We start from the raw sequence: 17582 nt of genomic DNA on the forward strand, positions 1-17582 counted from the left end.
GGAAGTGGGAGCATGTAACGATGGATTTTGTCACCCACTTGCCGCTGTCTTCTAAGAATTGTGATGCAATTTGGGTTGTTGTGGACCGACTGACTAAGTCAGCACATTTCATTCCGTATAGTCGGGAATATAGTTTTGATCGCATGGCAAGACTATACATCCAAGAGATTCTTAAATATCATGGTGTGCCAACAAGTATAGTCAGTGATAGAGATCCACGCTTTACCTCAAGGTTTTGGGGAATTTTTCAAAAAGCGTTGGGAACGACATTGAGTCTGAGTACTGCCTATCATTTCAGAGACCGATGGTCAGTCTGAGAGAACTATTCAGACGCTTGAGGACATGTTGCGTGCTTGTGCTTTGGATTTTGGACCAGCATGGCATGATCATCTGCTGCTTGTGGAGTTTGCATATAACAATAGCTACCACAGTAGCATTGGTATGGCTTCGTTCGAAGCATTGTATGGTAGACGTTGTCGTACTCCTTTGTTTTGGGACGAAGTAGGAGAACGACAAGTGCAAGGACCTGAATTAGTGCAACAAGCGATTGATGTAGTGGAATTGATTAAGAAGAGAATTAAAACTGCACAAGATCGTCAATCGAGTTACGCGAATACCAAGCGTAGACCTCTACAGTTTCAGTCAGGGGAAAAAGTTTTTCTTAAAGTTTCACCGTTCCGCAGGGTGATGAGATTTGGACTCAAGGGAAAATTAGCCCCAAGACTCATCGGACCTTTTGAGATCTTGGAATGTGTTGGGAATTTGGCGTATCGATTGGCTTTACCGCCGTATCTGTCCAGCATTCATAATGTCTTTCATGTATCGTTGCTACGACGGTATGAAGCAGATGAATCGCACGTTCTTAGTCCGACAGATGTTCAACTTGAAGAAGACTTGACTTATGTCAAACAGCCGCTTTTAATCCTGGGTAGGAAAGAGAAAAGGCTCAGAAACAAGACCATTCCACTTGTTCTAGTGCAATGGCAACGCCGAGGTACTGCAGAAGCGACTTGGGAGTTAGAGAGTCGTATGCGCTCAGAGTATCCTCATTTGTTTTGAGTTGTATTTTATTCAGTTGTATTGTACTTCAGTTTTGATTTCGAGGACGAAATCTTTGTAAGGAGGGGAGGATGTAATGACCCGAATATTTGTTTTGAATGAAGTATTAATTAAGACATAATTAATGAGTTGTTAATTAAGTATTATTAAGGAATTGATAATTCGAGATTAAGCTGTTGGTATCCACCGAATTTTAAATGGATAACCCGACCTACTTCGGATTACATTATCTCGAGAAATCCAGCTATACCAATGAGATTCTGACACGTGGCAGATAAGATTGGTTCGGATTTTTTGAAATAGTACGGATGCAGCCTATAAATGGAAGCCGATTCTTTTGTTTCCTTCACCGCATTCTTCAGAGAGAGTTCTAGTTGTACCTTATGTTTTCTAGCCAGTTTCTAGGGCACTTTGGTGTCGGGAAGTTTCGGAGCTAGTATCGACTCGGGAAGGGGTCGGTGAACTGAGATCGAGACATCATCAGCGGGCTGACGACGGACGCAGGTATTATCCTAAATCCTTAGATATTGATTTAAGGATCATTAGGGAGAACTCGTAGCATGTTTGATCTGGTTTGTTAGTGATTTCATTATGTTGGTATTGTCTAGGTTCAGAGCTTTCTGTCAGATTGTTTTAGTGAGGTACGTGATTACTGACTGAGATATCCAAGCGTAGTATACACACTTATATGTTGCATATTTATCTGTTGCATGATACATGTTTTACTGCTTTGGCATATTATGCATGACATATCATGTTGAGCCTGATATCTTTTGAGATATACCTCGTTTGTTGGGGTCGATCAGCCCTATTCTGTATTGTGGACGATGGGGCATCGAGAGCTACAGTGTCCGACGGGACGCACGGGCTCTGATGACCTGGACATTGCAGTTCCACGTCTTGATGATGAGTGTGGGAGCCAAAACATGCCTAGGGCATATCAGAGACAACACACTCAGGCGCCTCTAGACTGAGCATGAGATTATTGACTTGATCCTTGATATCCGAGCATATTGCATTTCGCATGCATCATATCAGTTTGTATACTCGTACATTCTCGTATTGGGGGATTGTCTCTCACGTCCTTGTTTTCATCTTGGACACCCCATTCAACGGGGCAGGTCTTAGGTTGGACGGTTTGGGCGACTAGGGCAGTGGCTAGAGCAGTTGGTTTTCGGTGGTTATCCAGTGGAGGTTTTCTGTGATTTATCGTTTTCTCTTTCAGAATCATGTATTTGTTATGGTTGTATTAATGTTTAAGACTGTTGTTATTGTTTTGTTTTCGTTTGGGTTGTAAGATGATTAAGTATTTGATTTCCGCTGTTTAATTGTTGGTCTTAAGTTTAATGTTGCATGTTTATTAGTCTGTTTAGTAGTGGGTCGGGTAAGGGCGCTACACATATCCTTGTGATAGAAGGGGTGACGTAGGAGCGATTGAAGTCTCTGAACATCCATAAAAAATTTTGTGTTCAGCATTTTATTTATTCTTTAAGTATTCAATCTATTAGTTAGTTTATTTCCGCACTACCAATTAACTGACTGATATCGACAAGAAGATTCTTAAATTTAGTTTATCACTAAACTGATTCATCATTTCGAAAAGAGTCAAAAATCTATAAGTTTTTATTCAAACCCCCCCCCCCCCCCCCCCCCCCTTCCTCTCTTAAACACTTTGACCCATCAAACTGATCCTAACAAGTATCATAGATGTTTCAATCTTGTCTATGAATACTTCTGATGTATTCTGTCCACACACATATTCATCATGTTTTCATTCAACAAAATCCATATGTTCTCAAGAGAGGAATTTGATGATTGGAAAATTAGAATGCATGCTCATTTAACTGCACAAGATGATGATATGTGGTACGTCGTAACTGATGGACCTATGAAGATCATGAAAGCTAGCACGGCTATTGCTATATAAGTTATGGAGCACCTCACCGTATTGAAAATCCACGAGAAGAATGGACAACTGAAGACAAGAGGAAATAAAATTTGGACAATGTAGCGAAAGATTTTATGTACGAAACACGGAACAAAATTACATTCAGCAAAATCAAGATGTGCAAAATAGCCAAAAAAAACTTGGGGAAAACTGACTCAATTGTGCGAGGTCAACGAGCAAACACGGGAAATCTGACTCAATTGTGTGAGGTCAACGAGCAAACACAGGAAAACAAACTCTCAGTTGCAGTACAAAAGTTTGATGATATCAAGATAAAGAATCAATGAATGAGTTTGATGAACAAGTGAGCAGCATTATCAATGAATTGAATGCACTGGAGAAAGTGTATACAAATAAGGAAATTGCTTTGAAGGTTGTTCGTGGTCTTCCCAAAGTATGGGACGTTAAGACATTGGCAATGCGATAATCCAAAGACCTTAACAAAGTATAACTACATGATTTATTTGCTGATCTTAAAGCTTACGAGTTTGAACTACAGACGAGAGAACGAGAACATCAACTCCAACAGTTACAACTGCACTCAACGCCTTAAAACTTGAACCAAATGGTTCAGCTGAAAAATCTATAGAATAGCTGAGAACTAATGCCATGTCATTTTTCATCAAGAAATTTGGAAGATTTATGAGAAAGAACCAGGGATCCTTCCAAAGATGCTCTCATAAAAATATCTCCTTAGAAGAACCAAATGCTTGTTACAACTGTGGCAAGACTGGACACTCTATTGCTGAATGTTCTAAGCCAAAGAATAACAGTCGATGCTCAACTAAAAAAGAAAAGAAATCATTTGAACCACAAAGAAGAGCTAAGGATGATAAGATATCATTCAAAAAGAAGCATGAAGCTCTATTAGCCGAAGAAAGCAAGTCCAAGTGGGCAGAAACTGATAGTGATGCATCAGAATCTTAAAGCTTGGGCATCTCCAGCGATGAAGAAGTAAAGTTCCTAATGGCTGATAATACAGAACTGGAATAAAGCAGGGATCAGATATTTGATTTCAGTTCAACCGACTTTACACGAGAAAAACTCATTTCCACATTATATGACATGGTTAATGAGTATCAGAAACTTTTTCTCTCATTTGAGAAGGTCAAGCAAAGCAAAATGATCCCCAAGATAATAAAATTGAAACTGATGAATTAGTTGAACTGTTGAGTCTAAAAATGAGAGATTTCTGAGCTAAAACTAGAATGAGTGAAAACCAATCTATGCTTCAGCAGCTGAAACTTGAAAATTCAAGACAAACTGATATGATTCAAACTTGGAATAAGTCATCCGTTGCATTGACTGAAATGCAAGGTTTAAAAAAATCAGTTATTGACAAAACTGCTGAAATGCAAGGTTTAAAAAAATCAGTTATTGACAAAACTGCTGAAATGCAAGGTTTAAAAAAAGTAGTTATTGACAAAACTGGTTTAGGCTTTAATAGCCAAAATGAATCTTCAATCAGTGGCACCAAGCCAGAACTGAACATGTGCAAAGAGAAGTATATCCCTTTGTAAAATCATTTATGGTACATAAACAATTAGAGCCAAGTAAACCAGTTGAACAAACGATTGACAATAAGAACAAGGCTAAGAGGTATGGAATTGGATATAGTCACTCGAGTTCAAATGATTCACGAAGTTGGTCACCTAAACGATTCAGCTATGAAAATCAGATCTCTAGGAATGCTCATTATAATAGTAAGTCTGTTTAGAAAAGATATCGGGTGAACAACAAGGTGAACAAGGATAAAATGCATATTGTCTCATCTGCACACAACACATCAAGCACACATAAACTGAGAAAAACTATCTGGAACACATCAACTGGAAATTCAGTTAGACTGGTCCAAATCTGGGTTCTTAAAGGACTAATCAGTTTACGACCCAAATAGATGTGGGTACAAAATTATTCATTGTGTGTGACTGCAAGTGACAATTATATCAACTAAAGATTCAATCTGGTACTTGGACAGCGGATGCTCAAAAAACATGACAAGGGATGCTGATTTGTTATCCCTACTGGTCAAATATTCTTGTCCAAAAATCAGTTTTGGAAATGATTCAAAAGGTAGAATCATGAGTAAAGGTAAGATTATCTATGATAACATTATTATTGATGATGTTCTACTAGTTGATAATTTAAAATATAATCTAATTAGCATAAGTCAGTTGTGTGATAATAATTGTTCAGTTCAGTTTAACAAGCACACTTGCACAGTCAAGAGCTCAACTGATAATATCATCATGATAGAAAATCGGTTAATGAAGCAGCTAGAACAATGCTTGCTGATTCTGGTATTTCTTAAAGATTTTAGGTAGAAGCAGTAAACACTGTATGTTATAATCAGAACAGATCAATGATTAATAAAAATCATTTGAAAATGCCGTATGTGATCTGGCATGAAAAGAAAAGCGTGGTGTATTACTTCAAAATATTTGGTTGCAGAAGTTTTATTCATAACAATGGCAAAAATCATTTAACAACATTTGATGCTAAATCAGATGAAAGAGTTTTTCTTGGATATTCATTACAGAGTTTTCAATAATCGTACTTTAAATCTAGAAGAATTAATTCATGTTGTATTTGATGAATCTGCTCTAACTGATAAGCCAACTGATCCAGTTGAGCTGGCTGATCGCTTAACAGAAATCAGCTTCGAGGATGATAGTGAAGAAGAAGTTCACATAAATCTAAACATCCTTCAAACACCAGACCTGAAGTGGTGGATCAAACAGTTGACTAGAAAGTTGTTCCTAACAATCAGTTTGTGGAACAACACAATGATACTCAAATACTAACTGAACCTGTTGCAACTAATGTTGAAGGAGATTTACAGTTGCAAACTGAAACAACGACGCAAACTGATCCAACCAGGTCCAACTATAGATGGAGTAATCACATCCACAGGATTTGGTAATAGGTAGTTTTAACGTCCAAAAGTCAACCCACGTAAACCATATACATGCAAATGTACTAAATTGCTTAATTGTTTTATTAATTGATTCTAAATGCTTAAATGATGTATATTATATGATTGAAGGTCTAATTTCATGATTAAATAATAGATTGCATGATTTCATGAGAATTGAAGATTTTATCTGAATATTCGATAATAGGCTGGGAAAAAGGAAAACAGGGACGACCAAAATAAAATATTTTTTTTCATTAAATATTTTCAAGGCTTATTAATATAATTGAATATGATTATTTTAAAAAAAATAGTAAATACAAATTATTTTACGAGACGAGCACGATTTTATTCGGAAGTCGGTTTTGGGCAAACAAGAGACTTTTAAAGAACCAAAAGTATCATTTGAAAAAATAATTTTTTAAACTTTTATTTTTCACTTAAATAGGTGTTATAGGGCCTAATTTAACTAAGATTAATAGGCTCAATTGCTCTTAAACTCAAAGGCCCAAAACCCAAGTCCATTAACATACAAATTTTAAATCTATAAAATAGAAACTTAAGGTCTTCATTAAGCTCATTCAGCCGAAAACAACACATACTCCAAAATTTCGAAATCTCGCCTGTTCGTCTCCCTTCGCAACCCACGCCGACAATCGCATATTCGAGCGTTCTAAAACGCAAAGGCACGCTTCTAAACTTCTTTGACGCACCGTTCAAATCATATTATGTTTTTTAAAAAAATTGCATGAAAAATATTGAAGCATTAACCGGTTAGCGATAGAACAAATATTTTCAAAGTTTTGATGATTTACGCTTGTCTGAAAATGTTATGATTTCTAAGGACACATTGCCAATATGAGGTGTTTAAGGGATAAGAAAAGAGTCTTACATGCTGGAATCGAGCTTGGCAAGGGAGGCAACCAACCTAGAGGATTTTCTAGGGCTTCTCGTGGGAGGAAGGCTACAGCTAGGTGGCTTGGATGAGTGCGGCTCAGCCAGGGCTGGGGCAGTGGCTATGCTGGACATGGTTTGGGGTTAGGAAGAGTCCTAGCCATGCTAGGACTCATGGTTAGTAGCTGGGGAAGAGTCCACAAGGGGTAGGACTCTACCACATGCACGCATAGGTGCGATTTTCTGAGAGAAGGGCTCACGGCTTGGCTAGGGCTAGGCTAGGCTAGTCCAGCAGGGTCTAGAGGATGGTCCAAGGATGGTTAAGTGCGAGTGGGGTCGTTGGTTGGAGGATTAGGAGCGTCCTTGCATGGCTAGAACTCTAGGAAGGGTGCGGCTCAGGTCCATGCGCAAGGATAGGATTCGCGCGTGGGCTGGGGTTGGTGCGTTGGTCCAGGTGGAGTCCAAGAGGGTTAAGATCAGGTCTGGTCAAGGGTGGCTCGATCATGGCTCGAGGTAATGGGGTCGTCGCTTGGTGTAGGGCTTAGGGTTCGAATTCTTGGGTTTATATTGGTAGGGGCTCGAACTGTGGTTCCATGGGGGTGGCTCATGGCTCATGAGGGTGTTTTAGGAAGGAAGAGTTCAGGTTAAAGTTTGAAAAGAAAATATTTAGTTTTGAATTAATTCGGAAATTAAATGCTTCATGGTTTAGTAATTAAGGAAATAAATCGAAATGAAACAGTCTACTAATTAAAATGCTACTAGAATTTTTTTTGTGAGCTCATTTTCGAAAATTACATGTTTATGCATGCATGCAATAGTATCTGAAAAGTTCACATTTTAAAATAAAAGTAATCAACTAACTGATAAAATACTGTAGTGTAAAAATATCCAATTCGTCAACCCTCGGCATACGTTTTTAAAAATAAAAAAAAATATGTAAACCTGTAAAAATTCTGTCAAACATCAGCATAATAAAAAGATATAGTATGAAAATATCCAAAATCACTACATCTCATAAACATGATGTGCGGAAAATATGGTCCTCGGGTTCGTGTGGTACAACCAACTCTGCCTAATCAGTATTCGGCACCTCCAATCTCTTGATCGATATGTTCACCTGCATCATTCCCACATAGTGAGTCTAAAGAATCAACACACCTGTAACGTCATAGCAAATATATATACATAGCACGCAACAGTGAAAAGTACCGTAATAAAAATACGTTTCATGATCTTAAACATATGAAAGCATAATCATGACCTATCAAAGCATAAACATTTCCGTAACACATCTCATCATATCATTCTCTTAATTTGAATTCCTGTTCATTAATTATGACTTTCGTATCATCGTATTAGGCGATGGATCCATCTACATATAACAGCGGTACTTGGCGGCGGGGACATCAGTCAACGACAGTATTACCCATCCACTGAGTCTTGGTCTTACATGTTATCGTATTATCATATCATCATATTAGTCACAACCAACTCTCATCCGTCAAAACATGTCATCATATTCATCACTTAATAAAATCATGCATATACGTACATTTTCCTTAAAAGCAAGCATGCAACATAATTTTTCATATTTACATAAAAATTCATGTTCGTGATAACATAAGCATTTAAAACATGTCAAATCGTGTTCAGGGCACTGTCAGAACTAAAAACTTGATCAGGGTGCAAAATGACCATTTTGCCCCTGGAAACCATAATTGACCATTTTATCCATGGACCTCTAAATTTCGACCCGAAGCAACCAAAATCCTTAAAAAACCTCAAAACATATTTATAAGCAATTATTAGACATAAATTAGAGCCCATTTTGAAACTTATACGATTCATTTTAAAACATGGACCGGGGTCCTGGTTTTAACCTGTATCAACCCGAAACTTAACCAAATTTCTCTCAACTCAAACCATGACTCGAAACTACAAGACTAGCCTTTAAAACACTTATTTTCCTCAAACAGTAACCGAAAGTTGCTGGAAATTTTTCTGCTCGCCCAAGCTTTAACTCTAGTTGCACCAACCACGACTATTCGATCATATCTCTAACCAACCCGCACCAGGCATGCACCATGGCTACCTAGGACCCATTTCAGACCAAGAAAATCCTACTGTTCAAACCCTATCCACGCATGTTGTCCATGCAACCAGCCCCGTGCGATTTACCGAATAGCAACCAGTCTCGACCCTACTAGACACAAGCAAAACGATCTCCCCTTATCACATGACCAGCCGCGGTCGAGCCCTCCTTGACCATGTCTCAACCCCCTTAGGTACTGCACCATGGCTTGGATAGTCTCCCCTGCAGCCGTTTCTCTCCCCATAACCTGATCTAGTCCCCCAAATGTCGAAGCATGCTTTAGGTCCGATCGATTTCCCTTCAAGCTTGACAAACCCGAGACTCCAGCATCTAGTCACTTAACCCTCGACATGATCATCCCCCTGGCAACACAAATCGACAACCCCTTACACACCAAATCGAGAAAGTGTGAGTTATATATGAAACATTGCATAATTCATGTCAAAAATTTGCAAAAAGGATGCCACATGATAGAACCAAAAATTTCTCATGCAAATACATATACATCAACATATAAATGGTGTAAATGATGAGAAAAAGAGATACATGGCATGTCTTAACATTTAACCGCTCGAAAACTTGGAAATCCTTCCGTAGAACGTGCACCGGTGAGGTGGGGAATAATTGTTCTTTTAAAGATTATGGAACCAGGCGACTTGCTGCTGAAAACGAAAGAATTTTACTGCTGAAGGGTATGGTGGGCGTCCAAATGAGTAGGTTAGGTTTAGGGTTTAGTTTAGTAGTGATTAAGTTAAATAAACATGCACTAATGGGCATATAATAAAAATTAGAGTAAAAAGGGTTTTGGGCCAACTAAGCACTAAAATGAACCCATCAAGCCCAATAACACTCTTGAAAAATATTTTGTTTTGGTACGTTTTAGAAAATATTGCCCGAACCCTCAAAAATTCTTTTGATTCGTTAAATTTTGCGTACCGGTTAAAAATATGACCCGAAGAATAAAAATATCCAAGCAAGGCTCATTTTCGAAAATGACACTTAAATACCCCTTTTATTAAATATTTAAAACTAATTATTTAATAAAAATATTTTTCCTGATTATCCTTAGTCTCTATTACTCGTTCGAACGCGAAATGCAATTTAAAACCCTAATGCGTGAAATTTTAAAATAACCATGAAATAAACTCCTAGCCATGCCATAATCACACAGTTAAATATAAATAAAAACACATATTTTAAATAAAAACCCGATATTTGCTTGCAGTCAGGTTACGTAATTCGAATTTCCTAGACTTTACACAAAAAGCCAGAGTTTACGTTAAATAAAAATATTAGAAGTCACATTTAAGTTTAAATAATTATTTGGGATAATCTTGAGTCAACAAAAGAGAAAAAATCAAAATCGAGAAATATTGAGTCCAAGGGAAAAACGGTCATTTTACACCTGGGTACTACAAAAAAGTTAGCAGTGTCCCGAATAATAACAACACATGCTAAATGTTATTTTAAAATATTTATGATGAAAATTTGAGATTTTATGATTTATGATAAAACTGTGCAATTTTTCCTGTTAAAATGCTATTTTTCGAATGTGGAAAGGACACGATACTTTATGATTAAAAATAAAAGAAAAAATATTTTGAAGGATATGAATTGGCTCTAACAAAAAGATATGATATATGGATTGGGAATATCGTGAGGGAGAAGGCCTCATAGGGAGCTCAACGATCGTATTTCATTTTACGTCGGTACCTAATTCCCATCTCCATGCGCAATGATGAGTTAAGACCGATCAGTCGATCACATGATACAACTAGTCACTTTCAAGGATCAAACTTCACTCAAAACGATAAATGATGGAAAGTTTTATGATTTGACGATTTATAATTAAATTATGCTTACAAATTTATTCTAGCTTATTTTGAATAAAAGTATGAGTTTTAATTCATGTGTTTGTATATGTATTATTTGTTACTCATGTTTAGAACATGGTGAGTCATTAGACTCACTAGATTTGAATGTTGCCGGTGAGGATGAGATTGAGGGAGGCATTGGTGCTTGAGTTGATCGAGTCCGGCAGTACACTCTCGAGGGGCATTATTTTCCGCATTAGCTTGATAGTTAAAGTTTTAAAGATTTTGTTAATGATTTAATTAGGGATTTTCATGCTTTATTTTGAGGTTAGTTTGATCTTGTTAAATGTCGATGTAGGGTTTTTGGTTAATTAACGAGTTAGGGGTTTTTATGAACTTGAGATTTCAAATGCTAAATTTTTTTGGATGACGAAAATGTTAAGTTATTATAAATATGAGTTTCAAATTTTATGTTTCAAAAAAAAAATTAGTAGGATTTTAAAGTTTAAAAGTAGTGGATGTTTCAATAATCCATCTGTTCGGGTAAGAACTAGAAATCAAATGTTTAATTTACTTGTATACTCCACATTGTTCTCAATTTGAACCGAAGAAAGCTGATGAAGCTCTAAATCCAAACTGGATAAATGTTATGCAAGAGAAGATAAATCAGTTTACCCATAATAACGTTTGGACTTTAGTTCCAAGACCACTTTAAAAATCAATTATAGGTACAAAATGGGTTTATGGAAACAAACTGAATGAAGATGGTTCAGCTGTACACAACAAAGCTAGGTTGGTTGCACAAGGATACAGACAATATGAAGTAATTGATTATGACGAAACTTATGTATCAGTTGTTCAACTGGAGGCAATAAGAATATTCCTAGCCTACGCCTCCTTCAAGAACTTCAAAGTTTACCAGATGGGTGTCAAAAGCGCATTTCTTAATGGTAAGTTACAGGAAGATGTTTATGTTGAACAACCACCAGGTTTTATAAGTCATTCACTTCCTGATCATGTTTTATCATCTCAACAAAGCATTATATGGCCTCAAACAAGCTCCACAAGCTTGGTATGAGACATTATCAAAATTCTTAACTGATCATGATTTTACTGTTGGAACAGTTGATAAAACAATGTTCAAATTTTCAAAGAAATATCATATTTTACTCGTACAAATTTATGTTGTGACATTATTTTTGGGTCAACTAACACCAAATTATGCCAAAAAATTGCTAAGTTGATGCAGAATAAATTGGAGATGAGTATGATGGATGAACTGACATTCTTTCTTGGTTGTAAGTAAATAAAATGGAAACTGGTACATTTATCAATCAAAATAAATATAGAAATGAATTGCTTAAGAAGTTTGGCATGGAAATATGTTCAGCTGCAAATACTCTCATTAGTTCATCGATTAAATTAGATAAAAATAAAGGGGGAATATCAGTCGAGATGACAGTCTACAGAGGTTTAATAGGTTCTTTGCTTTACCTAACTGCTAGTCGTCATGATACTGTGTTTGTTGTCTGCATGTGTGCTAGATTTCAAGAAAATCCTAAATAATCACATTTTTCACCGTATATTGAAATATCTTAAAAGCACACAAAGTGTGGGCTTATGGTATGCTAAAGACTCATCTTTCAATCTAGTTGGCTATTCAGATGAAGATTATGCAAGATGTAAACTTGATAAAGTACTAGTGGATCATGTCAGTTTCTGGGAGACATATTGGTTTCCCGGTTCAGCAAGAAGCAAAAATCTATCGCAACTTCCACAACTGAAACAGCATATCTAGTTGCTATAAGCTTTTGTGCTCAACTGCTCTGGATTCAACAACAACTAAGAGATTGTGGTGTCATTGTAGAGGATTCACCAATATTTTGTGACAACACTAGCACAATTGCAATTACATATAATTCAATTCTTCACTCCAGGACAAAGCATATAGATGTCAGACATCACTTCATCAGAGATATGCTCTCAAGAAGGACATCCGACTAGGAATACATTTCAAATGAACAAGCAGCAGATATATTCACAAAGCCACTACCAGATACTAAGTTTTCTTACATTAGAAATAATTTAGGACTTGTTGATTTATATTAATACTTAATTTAGGGGAACATCGAATTATAATTAGTTAACTGATAAGAAAATTATCAATTATTCCTAAACCGAATTGACTAAATTTCCAACTGATGTCAGATCTCGATCAAACTGATCTTATCATATACTGAGATTCAGTTAAGATTTCACAATAAATTTTGTGAATTTTAAGATTACTTCACTAATTATATCATTCATTGAATATTATTGAAAATTCGGTTACAAGTACTTCAATCGGTTTACATTCTATATTTACATGTCCAGTAAATATCACTTATTCAAATTAATTTTGGACTGCTACGTGTCCAAATTTGAAAATTCACAAAAATATATATTTGTGCCGCCTATCTTCAGTTCGTTTCATTCAAGTTCTAAACTCTCAAGCACTCAAAACTCATTGTAATCTTTTTCGTAGAAAATCTAAGTAAATGGCAAGTCAAACCCCGGTTTTCTTTCTCAATTCTATGGAAATTGATTTCGACTCCGTTCTATCTGTTTCGGATTAATCTATTCGAAGCATGTTTCTGAATATAGAAGCTGCTAGTCAAAAAAAATTATTGGGAATGGCAACTAGGGGTGAGCGAGATTTCGGTGAAAACCAAATTAACCGACCGAATCGAGCCAATTCAGAAATTCAGTTCGGTTATTTCATTCAGTTTTCAAATTAAAAATTTCGGTTATATCGGTTAATTCGGTTTGGTTACAGTTTTCAAAATTTCGAAATCGGTTAACTGAATTAATCGATATAATAATAATAATTATTTAATAATTTCTATTATTTATTAATTTTTATATATTTTTTAATTTTTAATTTTAAAATCGATATAATATGTACTAATTTTGTTCAAACAAAACTTATACATTTGTGATGTGTGCGATTTTATGTTTTTATACATTTGTATAGACTGTAGTGTTTAAAAAAAATTACATATATAATTAAAGTTAAATCACAATTTTTTTAAAAAAACCAGAATTAACCGATTTTTATTCGGTTCGGTTTAGATCGGTTATAAAAATTAATTCGGTCGGTTCAATTATGGCTAAATATTTCGGCTCGGTTCGGTTATGGCTAATTCGGTTCGGTCGGTAACCAAACCGACCGAATGCTACCCCTAATGGCAACCCAGGCTATTTATCCGAAGAAGATTCAAGAAGTTTATGCGAACACAGTTTCCAATGACGGCATAATTTCCATGACTTTCAACAACCATACGATGACTATCAATAAAGGATTCTTCAGAAATCTTTTTCAACTTCCAACTGAGGGTCTATATCACTTCTCTGAAGTCACGATAGCTGACATTGAAGAAATGCAAAATGTGCTATCTGCTCATGGGAAGAAGATCAATGTATCCGACCCAAAGAAGGAACTGAAGCCAGAAATCCAGTTGCTGGCTAATATTGTTGCCAATGGCGTTCTAGACAAGCCAGGTTCCTTTGCTGCCCTTACTCTGAAAAAATTTCAAATCATGACAGCAATCATGAAGGGCACAAGCTTGAACTGGTTAACAATCATTTTCAACATTCCGAAGTCTGTAAAGCTTGCCAAGGCCAAGGCTGTGGCTCGCCAACTAACAACCAAGAGAAAACTGGTTGTCCATGATAGTGATTCGGAGAAAACACCATCTGCGAAAATCATATAGAAACCAATGTCTCAGAAGACCAAACCAGCTGTTCCCGAAGCCATTCTAGCTGTCAGATTGATGTCTACTGGACCTGAGGCACCCAAAGCTCCTGAACCAATTCAGTCAATTCCAGCTACACAATCAGTTTAAGTACCTCAACGGAAGAAGTCGGTTGACAACCCTTCCAAGATCATCACCGAATCTGGCGAAACATTGAAGCTTGTAGGTCTCCGTGCACCTCCCACATAGTGATTCGATCTACCGTTCTTCTGATCGCAAGACCTAAAGGCGTGGTCATTCGTGAACAAATAGACTCAACTACTTCAGGGCTAATTATATCTCACGCTCTTACTGATCCAAAAGGAAAGGGCAAGTTCATTGAAGAGCCCAGACCAACCAACTCTGTTTAGACTCACATCAATCTCATCTGGAGTGACATTAATGAGTTTGCTGAATCAAAGTTATAGAATTTTCATGAATGGGTAAGATTCAGAACTGTAGTCTTCGTTCCAAGGCCTGCACCTCCAAGATCTTCACCAGCTAGACAACCTCTATACAGAGATGTTGAGTTGTCATTGGCCAACGTTGACGAAGTGGTCAGATCAATTGCCACTGACATTCAGCTGAATTTCGAACTTTCTCAACTAGCTGAGGAGGATGCATATCCAAGTACATCAGAACAAATAGCCTTGGAGGCTATGTTGAAAAGTATTGAAGTTGAAGTTCACTCGATTGTCATGACTGAACAACGATATGACGCGGCTCAGTTGCATTCAGAAGCAATACTTGATATGCAAAAGCCAACGGATGCGACTTCTAGTTCAACTGCTCCTCAACACTTTTCCCGACATACAAAAGGATTTAGTTGAAGATTTCATTGCTGAATTAGAACAAAAAACTGAGACTGGATCAAAAGCCTTAGCAATGGTGACTTTCAGTGAGAAGGACAAAGGCAAAACTCCAACAATAACTAAAGCCTTGTCTCCTGATGTACCAATTGCTATAGAAATCATGATCGAAAATATTCAGTCTGGTTCGTACAATCTGATATCAACAGTTTCGGAAGTCAAATCTACTCAACTTATGCATATGCTGAGATTTGATTCCATCAAGGAACATACCCTGAAAGATCTAAATAAGATCAACAAAGTCATGATTGATCTGTTCTTTGTCGTTGATAAATTGAAGAAAGACAGAGTCACGGTATCAGCTTTATTCCAAACCCAGGATATGCTCATCAACTTTGTGCTTAGAAGCTTCTCCAAGAGAAAGGACAAAATGCAAGCACAAATTCTTGATGCAATATCCCAAGTCATAACAGAAGTCCGCCATCTTTCTAACAAGACAGGTGTTGACAAAAAGGGAGAAGAGGAACAACATAAGCAAGGTCAAGGTGATACTTCAAAGAAAAGACTGAACATCCAACTGATCAAGGACCAGCTGAGAATAAAGCTAAGAAATGATGCACAGTCCAATAAGTTAGATTTTTTAGCAGTTTAGTTGATCCTTATTCTTATTATGTAGGAATATGTACATTTCTATTGACGACTATTTTATCTACTATCAGTTTTATCAGTTCTTGAAATCTAAATTTTGTCAAACACCAAAAAGGGGAAAATTGTTAGAACTAAAGGTTTCGAAGTTTGACAAATAGAGTATCGAAGTTTGCAGAACTGATTAGCTCAATTGAAACTACTGAACTGAAACTAACTGAACTGAATCTATTCAAACTGAGTATGTTCAAACTGAGGTTATCCTAACTGAAGATTAATGCAATCGAACTAAACAAAGTCAACCGAACTAGCAGTTAGAACTGAACAGGATGCCCTAAGTTAGTTTAACTGGTCAGTCATATATTCAGTTCAACTAATAAGTCAAATAGTCGAACTGCTGATCAGTTTTACAAGTCATCAATTAGTTCAGCTATCAATCGAAAAATCGTATGCAGCAGACTGCAACTAACAAAAGGAGCACCGCATTAGTAGACTGCAACATCGTACTATTGTCAGAAGAATGTTGACACATTCAGATAGGACAAATCAAAGGATAAGTATTAATTAATGCATTCAGTGTTACCATTGGAAGAAAAGCAGATAAATAGCTGAAAAGTTTAGTGAGAAACAAGTTGTTGATTTCCAAATTTGAACATTTGAAGTTAAGTGAGAAACAATGTTGATTTCCAAATTTGAGAACATTTGCAAGATTCAATTATACACAATCAGTTCCGATATTCATACAAAAAAGCTCGCACTTCATAGATATATTCATAGAATTCGGGCTATCATTCGAGCTAAAATACTAGCACATTAATTTATTGTATTCGATCTTTTGAGATCAGTTGTGCTACGAAAGAAAGTCAGTTTGTGTACTGATAAATTGTAAGAAACTAAGAGTTTCAGTTTGACAGTGTTTAAATCCAAAATGAAGTGGGTTATTACAGCTTATGTTATCAATCAAAGTCTTTTAATGATAACATACCCTTGTGATAGAAGGGGTGACGTAGGAGTGATTGAAGTTGAAATGTCTGCCCTTTTTATTGCTTAAAAAGTACTAGATTTTTTTAAAAACACTCAATTTTTGGCCATGTACATTTACCACATGAAAATACAAAATATTTTACCACTTTAAAATAAAACACCAACCAACTAACATTTTAAAATCAAGTGCAATAGTCATAAAAATGAAATCGTCGACTGTTTTACCAAACCTAAAAAACAATAAGTTTGAAAAGTATAGCCCATACTAAACCTCTCAAAAATCTCTCAAAAAGCATAAATAAATAGTTTTAAAATCTTTAACATAATTCATAAGTCATGATCGTAAATGCGGAAAAGTAGAAGCGCTAGTCCTCGGGTTGTGTGCGCCATCAGTCCAGTCAAATCATCCGTCAAGCCCACCCTCAACCTCACCTCCATCCATCACACATAGTGAGTCTAAAGACTCAACACCATAATCTTAATAACAAATAATACATAATACAGTCAATATATAACAGTGAAATATATTTGTACTAAAATATCGTTTTCATGAGGATACATAAACTTCAAACATGAACATTTTCGTAAATCTTTTATGACGCATGAACTTTAAGCATAACATTTTCAGTACATGTATAACATAAACCTTA

This window comes from Primulina eburnea, chromosome 2 (genome assembly GCF_022965805.1).
Source record: "Primulina eburnea isolate SZY01 chromosome 2, ASM2296580v1, whole genome shotgun sequence".
Taxonomy (NCBI): domain Eukaryota; kingdom Viridiplantae; phylum Streptophyta; class Magnoliopsida; order Lamiales; family Gesneriaceae; genus Primulina; species Primulina eburnea.